Source organism: Schistocerca gregaria, chromosome 6, assembly GCF_023897955.1.
Source record: "Schistocerca gregaria isolate iqSchGreg1 chromosome 6, iqSchGreg1.2, whole genome shotgun sequence".
Lineage (NCBI taxonomy): Eukaryota > Metazoa > Arthropoda > Insecta > Orthoptera > Acrididae > Schistocerca > Schistocerca gregaria.
In genome coordinates this window covers 19481944-19491062 of record NC_064925.1, presented here as the reverse complement: position 1 = coordinate 19491062, position 9119 = coordinate 19481944, and the positions used below count along the sequence as shown (strand labels likewise).

General features: G+C 26.9%; 1 long non-coding RNA gene across 1 annotated transcript in view; it reads left to right on the top strand.

Moving 5' to 3' along the window:
- Positions 1-6460: 6460 nt before the first annotated feature.
- LOC126278643 (uncharacterized) overlaps positions 6461-9119 on the top strand; it is a 132226-nt gene continuing 129567 nt past the window's right edge. Inside the window, exon 1 of the long non-coding RNA XR_007550751.1 lies at positions 6461-7045. This is a non-coding gene — a long non-coding RNA (uncharacterized LOC126278643). The remainder of the gene's footprint in view (positions 7046-9119) is intronic.

Below are 9119 nucleotides of genomic sequence, written 5' to 3'. Positions count from 1 at the left end.
AATTGTTTCAATTAGTACTATAAATGATATTAATGCAGGCGGTGTACCTTGTGGTACAAGGTGTGTAAATATATGATTAGTATGGTTAATTCATCCAAATAATATAAATCTTAGCCATATAGGTAGGGCAATTGCAAATGTTAATGCTAAATGTCTTGTTCTAGTAAAAATATAAGGGAATAATCCTATGAAATTGTTAAATAATATTATAATAAAAATTGAGATGAAAATGAATGTTGTTCCATTAAATGATTTTGGTCCAAGAAGTGTTTTAAATTCATTATGTAAGGTTAAATTTAGTTTATTTCAGATAATGTTAATTCGTGATGGTGTAAGTCAAAATAGTGATGGGATTAATAATAGTCCTAGAAATGTTCAAGTTCAATTTAATGATAAATTAAAGATGTTAGTTGATGGGTCAAATGTTGAGAATAGATTTGTTATCATTTTCAATTTAAGTTTTTTATTTCAATTGTTCCTTTTTCTGCTCTTTTAATAAGGTTAGGTTTAAATGAGAAGAAGTTTATTTGATTAAACAAGATTAATGTAGCTGAAAATATAATGAATAGTGAGAATCATATAAGAGGGGATATTTGAGGGATTTGGATATAATTTCCCCATCAGAAGTAGTCGTTAATTTACTATTATTTGGTTTAAGAGACCATTACTTACTTTCAGTCATCTGATGAATTTCAAGGTGTGCTAATTTTTTTTAGTTACTTTAGATTGACACTCTAATGTTATTTATTTTAACTAACTCCTTAAATTATCTTAGATAATCACTTAATAAATAAATTTACTGAAGTTCTTTCAATTACAATTGGTATAAATCTGTGGTTTGCTCCACAGATTTCTGAGCATTGTCCAAAGAATAATCCAGGTCGATTTATTGTGAATGTTCCTTGATTTAACCGACCTGGCGTTGCATCAATTTTAACCCCTAATGCAGGAACTGCTCATGAGTGTAGAACATCTGATGCTCTTGTTAATACTCGTACTTCTGTATTTATTGGTAGGATTGTTCGGTTATCTACATCTAGTAGTCGGAATCCATCATTTTCTAGGTCTTGTTCTGGTGTTATATAAGTGTCAAATTCTACGTCTATGAAGTCTGAATATTCATATCTTCAATATCATTGTCGTCCAATGGTTTTAATTGTAATTATTGCATCTACTGAATCATCAAGTAAATATAATAGTCGTAATGATGGAAGGGCAATAAAAATTAATGTAATTGCTGGTAAAGCTGTTCAGATTGTTTCAATTAAATGTCCATGAAGTATATTACGGTTAGTATAGGCAATAAATAATATATAACTTAGGGCATAACCTACAATTACTGTAATTAATAATAATACGACCATAGTATGATCATGAAAGAATGATAATTGCTCCATTAATGGTGAAGCTCCATCTTGAAGAGATAAATTTGATCATGTTGCCATTAATAAATATTTTCTAATAAAAGGTCAAACCTTTATTTGTAGAGCTTAAATTTACTGCACTAATCTGCCATATTAGAATCTAGAGATTAATGGTAATTCTGAGTAACTATGTTCTGCAGGAGGGTTATTTTGTAGTCATTCTGTTGATCTTCTTATGTTAGCTCTAAATATAATTGCTCGGTTTGTAATCATTCTTTCTCATATAATTACAATGAATATAATGATTCCTACAATAGAAATTGTAGACCCAATTCTTGATACTACGTTTCATGATGTATATGCGTCTGGGTAATCAGAGTATCGTCGAGGTATTCCTGCTAATGCTAGGAAGTGTTGAGGAAAGAATGTTAAATTTACTCCAATGAATATAATTGTAAATTGGATTTTTAATCATGTATTATTTATAGTTAATCCTGTAAATAGTGGATATCATTGAATGACACCTCCTATAATTGCAAATACTGCTCCTATAGATAATACATAATGAAAGTGGGCTACTACATAATATGTATCATGTAATACAATATCAAGTGATGAATTTGCTAATACTAATCCTGTTAATCCACCAATTGTAAATAGGAAAATAAATCCTAGAGCTCATAATAATGGTGGATTGAACTTGAATTTAGTTCCATATAATGTAGCTAATCATCTAAATACCTTAATTCCTGTAGGTACAGCAATAATTATTGTTGCTGATGTAAAATATGCTCGTGTGTCAACATCCATTCCTACTGTAAATATATGATGTGCTCATACAATAAATCCTATTAGTCCAATTGATAGTATAGCATAAATTATACCTAATGTTCCAAATGATTCAATTTTTCCTCTTTCTTGACATACAATATGTGAAATAATTCCGAACCCCGGTAGAATTAAAATATAAACTTCTGGGTGTCCAAAGAATCAAAATAGATGTTGATATAGAATTGGGTCACCCCCTCCTGCAGGGTCAAAGAATGATGTATTTAAATTTCGATCTGTTAATAATATAGTAATAGCTCCTGCTAAAACTGGAAGTGAAAGAAGGAGAAGTAATGCTGTAATAGCTACAGATCATACAAATAAAGGTGTTTGATCTAAAGTTATACTTTCTGATCGTATATTAATTGCTGTTGTAATGAAATTCACTGCACCAAGAATAGATGATACACCTGCTAAGTGCAGTGAAAAAATAGCTAGAGGGTCAAAGAATGATGTATTTAAATTTCGATCTGTTAATAATATAGTAATAGCTCCTGCTAAAACTGGAAGTGAAAGAAGGAGAAGTAATGCTGTAATAGCTACAGATCATACAAATAAAGGTGTTTGATCTAAAGTTATACTTTCTGATCGTATATTAATTGCTGTTGTAATGGAATTCACTGCACCAAGAATAGATGATACACCTGCTAAGTGCAGTGAAAAAATAGCTAGATCTACAGATGACCCCCGTGTGCAATAGCTCCTGCTAGAGGAGGGTAAACTGTTCATCCTGTACCAGCACCATTATCTACTATAGAAGATGTAAGAAGAAGGGTTAGTGAAGGTGGTAGTAATCAAAAACTTATATTATTTATTCGTGGAAATGCTATATCTGGTGCACCAATTATTAGTGGAACAAGTCAATTACCAAATCCACCAATTATAATAGGTATTACTATAAAGAAAATTATTACGAATGCGTGAGCTGTAATAATAACATTATAAATCTGGTCATCCCCAATTAGAGATCTGGGTTGGCCAAGTTCAGCACGAATAAGTATTCTTATTGATGTTCCTACTATTCCTGCTCATGCTCCAAATATGAAGTATAAAGTACCAATGTCCTTATGGTTTGTTGAGAATAATCATTTTTGCGGTAAGATGGATGAATTTTAGGTGGTAGACTGTAAATCTACTTATGAGATGTTTTCTCTCTTATCATATTTAGGTCTTATATTCAATTATGATTCTAGACTGCAATTCTAGAGGTGTAAAATTTTACTAAGGCCTAAAAGATTATTCTTTTAATTATAACTTTGAAGGTTATTAGTTTGATTAACTTAAGTCCTTAGTATAATGAAATTAAGGTTGATGTTGAAATCAATCCTATTGTTGAAATTATTACTATTATAGGAAGAATGATTCTTGATTTTTGGGACTTTATCTTTATAGATCACGAATTTTCTGTGTATGATATAATTAGAGCTGAGAATCTAATACGTATATAGTAGTAGAGTGTAATTGTAGTTAATACAACTATAATAGTTATAATAGTTGTTATATTGTTTTCTATTAATGATTGTATTACAATTCATTTTGGTAAGAATCCAAGGAATGGTGGTAGTCCACCTAAAGATAATAAAGATAAGAATATTATGAATTTAATTTCGGTTTTTATATTTCTGGCTGAATAAATTTGATTTATGAAAAATAAATTTATTTGCTTAAATAATAAAACTATAATTAATCTTAATAGTGAGTAAATAATGAAGTATAGTTCTCAGATGTTTTCTCTGACTGTTAATGATCTAATTATTCAACCTAGTTGTCTGATTGATGAATATGCTAAAAGTTGTCGTAAGGATGTTTGATTTAAACCTCCTATTGCCCCAATAATAATTCTTAAGATAATAATTGTTCAAATAAAAGTTCTTAATTGAATACAATAAGATAAGACCATTATTGGGGCGATTTTTTGTCATGTTATTAATGTTAAACAATTATTTCATCTTGATGCTCCTATAACTTCTGGAAATCAGAAATGGAACGGTGCAGCTCCAATCTTTAATAATAGTCTAGATCTAATTATTATTGATGGGATAAATTCTGTTTCCCATCCCATGGGATATTTTATTTGAATCAGCAAAATTGAAAATAATAATATTGTCGATGCTATTGCTTGGACAATAAAATATTTAATTGATGATTCATTTATTATTATATTTTTATTTCTTGTTAGGAGCGGAATAAATGAAAGTAAGTTGATCTCAAGTCCTATTCAAACCCCAAATCAGGAATTTGATGAAATGGACAGGATCGTTCCTATCATTAATGTTGATAGGAAGAGAAGTTTTGTAGAGTTGTTGGTCATTAAAAAGGAGAGGATTGATACCTCTATAAATGGGGTATGAACCCATTAGCTTTTTAGCTTACCTTTTTACATTAAGGTGTATGATGCACGTTAGTTTTTGATACTAAAGGAGGTAGTTTAATTCTATCTTATGTAATTTTAATGAAGGAAATTTAATTTACCTTATTTACCCTATCAAGGTAACCCTTTAATCAGGCACTTCATTTATTTAATATATAAATCGAAAGTTTTTTTTTGAAATTCTTTTATGTATTATTTTGTTTAATTAGGATTAATTTATACTGCTCATTTTATTTTTTTTATATATATATATAATAAATAATTTATATTAATATATTACATTTAATTGAAATTAAAGTATTATAAGTTCATCTTACCATTATCAATTGATTATTTTAATGCAATTATTTACCTAGGATTATAGCTACTTATGATTTTAGCTTAAAATAGGTTATTATAATATAATATATATAATAATATGTAATTTAATATTTAATATTATTATAATTGGATATAATAAATAAAATTATTAATTTAAATATAAAATATTAAAATTAATATAAATAATTATATTAATTATAATAATATAATTATGTAAATTACCTATAATTAGATTATTTAACTAATATATATGAAAGTTAACTTAATATAAAAAAAGAATTCATATTAATAACATATTATATTAAATTACATAATTGTATAAAATATATTTATTATATTATTAAATCTTTCTTTATTTATTAGTGAAAAGAAAGATTAAATAAGAAAGAATATAATACATTTATTGCTATACATGTTCCATATTAATCTTTAATTATATATAATAGAGAAGTTGTTGTGGTCATACATAGGGGCGTTTCTTTTTTTTTGTTAATGTTTGTGGTTTTTTTCTTTTTTTTTCTTTAAATTTTTGAATCTTTTATTTTTTCCTGAATTAATAGATTTAAAATTTTCTTATTTTTTATTTTTAAAAGTTTTATTCTTGCTTGTTTATTCACTTTTTCTTTGTATTATATGTAAGTTTTGTTAGACTAAATGTTCTTTTTGCAGTAATTTGATTTAATTATCAAGTGATTTTGGATTTAGCAATTGATTTAGTATCGGCATAATTCGTGCCAGCAGCCGCGGTTATACGATTGATACAAGTGAATATTATTGGTTAAAACAGTTGTTTATATTATTAGGGTTGAAATATAAATTTGTAAGGTGAAATGTTAAAATTTATTTGTGGCCCTTTTTATGAATCTGTGAAATTTAAATAATAAACTAGGATTAGATACCCTATTATTTTAAATGTTAATTATATTTACCAGGGTACTATTAGTTAAGGTCTTTAAACCCAAAGAATTTGGCGGTATCTCATTCCATTCAGAGGAACCTACCCCATGATTGATAATACACGATTTACTCTACTTAATTTATTTGTTTGTATACCTCCGTTATCAGAGAATCTTTTTAGAGTTATAATTCTCAAGATTTATAATTATAAAATATTTCAGGTCAAGGTGCAGCTTATAGTTAAGAGGAGGTGGGTTACAATAGATTTTTGTTTATAACGGATTTGATAGTGAAATACTGTTAATGAAGGTGGATTTGATAGTAATTTAATTTATTTAATTTAACTGATATTGGCTCTGAGATGTGTACACATCGCCCGTCGCTCTCATTATTGATTATTCTATTTTATTTTAAAGTAGCTTCAATTTAGATGAGATAAGTCGTAACATAGTAGATGTACTGGAAAGTGTATCTAGGAAGAGTTTCAAGATATAACTTATTAGTAAATGGTTTCATTTACACTGAAAATTTTTCTGTGCAAATCAGGATATCTTGATTATTTATTTTATTATATTTATTTTTTGTTTATTTAATTATTTAATATAAATAATTTTATTGTATTTTTGTCTTAGTATATTTTATAGAATTGATTTTTTAAATTATAGTTTATTGGTGTAATGTAAGTGTTTTATGAAATATTATTTTAAATTTTTTTAAGTAGATTTTATTTATTGTACCTTTTGTATCAGGGTTTATCAAAATTTTAGTATTTATTTTACTTGTCTCGATTTGGGTTGATTTATAAATAATTTATAGTTAATGTATCATAATTATTATTAAATTATTTATAGAAATGAGATGTTAATCGTTTCCCAAGATATCTAGTTTCTTAAGAAAAAATTTAATTTGTTAAAGTTATTTGTTTTTATTTAATTTTTTAAGTAAAAATATTAACTTATTTATTCTTTAAGGGATAAGCTTTGAAGTTAATAACCTATAATTTATTTTATAGAAATATAATAGTAAGCTTTAAACCAGCTATCTTTAAGATTACGTTTTAGTTCATTATTTTTTATTTTGATTTTATAAATATTTTAGGTTTTTTATTAAGATTATTAATTTAATTTTAAAATTTTTGTAATAATGATAGAATTAGTATATTTATTTGTATGAAATTTTTACCTTGTGAACTTATTATAAGGAACTAGGCAAAATTGATTTCCGCCTGTTTATCAAAAACATGTCCTCTTGTTTATATTTTGAGGTCTGGCCTACTCACTGAGCGTATTTTTAAAGAGCCGCGGTATTTTGACCGTCCAAAGGTAGCATAATCATTAGTCTCTTAATTAGTGGCTGGAATGAATGGCTTGACGAGAAATCAACTGTCTCTTAATAAATTTTTGAATTTAACTTTTGAGTCAAAAGGCTTAAATTCTTCTTTAGGACGAGAAGACCCTATAGAGCTTGACATTTTACTTTTATATAGTTTTTTGTTTGTCTTTCTATATTTAATGATGATGTTTTGTTGGGGTGACATGAAGAATAGATAAACTCTTCATTATTATATCATTTATTTATGTTTGTTATTTTGATCCATAATTTATGATCATAAGATTAAGTTACCTTAGGGATAACAGCGTAATTGTTTTTGAGAGCTCATATCGACAAAGCAGATTGCGACCTCGATGTTGGATTAAGAAAAATTTTGGGTGCAGGAGCCCAATGATTAGGTCTGTTCGACCTTTAAATTCTTACATGATCTGAGTTCAGACCGGCGTGAGCCAGGTCGGTTTCTATCCTGAGATTGTTAATCCATATTAGTACGAAAGGACCATATGGTTAAAATATTTTTTGTTATATTGATTAATATTAATTTATTTACTATTTTGACAGATTAATGTGTTGAATTTAGAATTCATTTATGTAGATTTTTTCTACAAATAGTATTGATACTTTATGTTTTATTTATATTTATTTTGAATTTTCTTTTATTGGTTATTTGTGTTTTAATTAGTGTTGCCTTTTTAACTTTATTAGAGCGTAAGGTTTTAGGTTATATTCAGATTCGAAAGGGTCCAAATAAGGTAGGTTTTGTTGGAATTCCTCAGCCATTTAGAGATGCTATTAAGTTAATTTGTAAGGAGCAGCCAATTCCTATTATATCTAATTACCTACTTTATTATTTTTCCCCTGTTTTTAATTTAATGATTTCTTTAGCCGTTTGAGTAATTTTTCCTTATTTAACTTATATGTGTTCTTTTTCTTATGGATTTTTATTTTTTTTATGTTGTACTAGATTAGGTGTTTATACTGTTATAATTGCTGGTTGATCTTCTAATTCAAATTATTCATTATTAGGTTCTCTTCGTTCTGTTGCTCAAACAATTTCTTATGAAGTTAGTTTAGCTTTAATTTTATTGTCTTTAATTATTTTAATTGGTAGTTTTAATATGTTTGATTTTATAAACTATCAGCTTTATTGTTGATTTATTATTATTTCTTTTCCTTTAGCTTTAGCTTGTTTTGCTTCTTGCTTAGCTGAAACTAATCGTACTCCTTTTGATTTTGCTGAAGGGGAATCTGAGTTAGTTTCAGGATTTAATATTGAGTATGGTGCGGGTGGTTTTACTTTAATTTTTTTAGCTGAATATACTAGAATTGTCTTCATAAGAATGTTATTGGCTTTAATTTTTTTGGGTGGTGATTTTTATTCTTTTATATTTTTTATTAAGCTTGCTATTATATCTTTTGGTTTTATTTGGGTTTGTGGAACATTACCACGGTTCCGTTATGATAAATTAATGTACTTACTTGAAAAAGTTTTTACATTTATCTTTGAATTTTTTTATTTTCTTTGTTGGTTTAAAGATTTTATTTATCTCATTTGTTTAGTGAAATTTTTTGAGAAAATTTAATAGAAGAGTTAAACTTCTAATTTTATGTTTTCAAAACATATGCTTTTCCTAAGCTAATTAACTTTATTCCTTAATTAATTTATCTCATGCGTTTGCGACATGGACATTAATTAAGAAATATGTGAAGTAAATAATTGTTAAGATTTGACCTGTTATAATATAAGGTTCTTCAACAGGAATGGAATTTTTTCAATATCTCCATTTAGTCCAAGAGGATTATTAGATCCTGTTTGGTGAAGAAAAAATAAATGAATTGCTGCTATAGCAGCAATAATAAATGGTAATACAAAATGGAATGTGAAGAATCGATTTAATGTTGCATTATCAACAGCGAATCCTCCTCATACTCATTGGACTAAATCTGTTCCTAAGTATGGGATTGCTGATAATAAATTAGTAATTACTGTTGCACCTCAAAAAGAT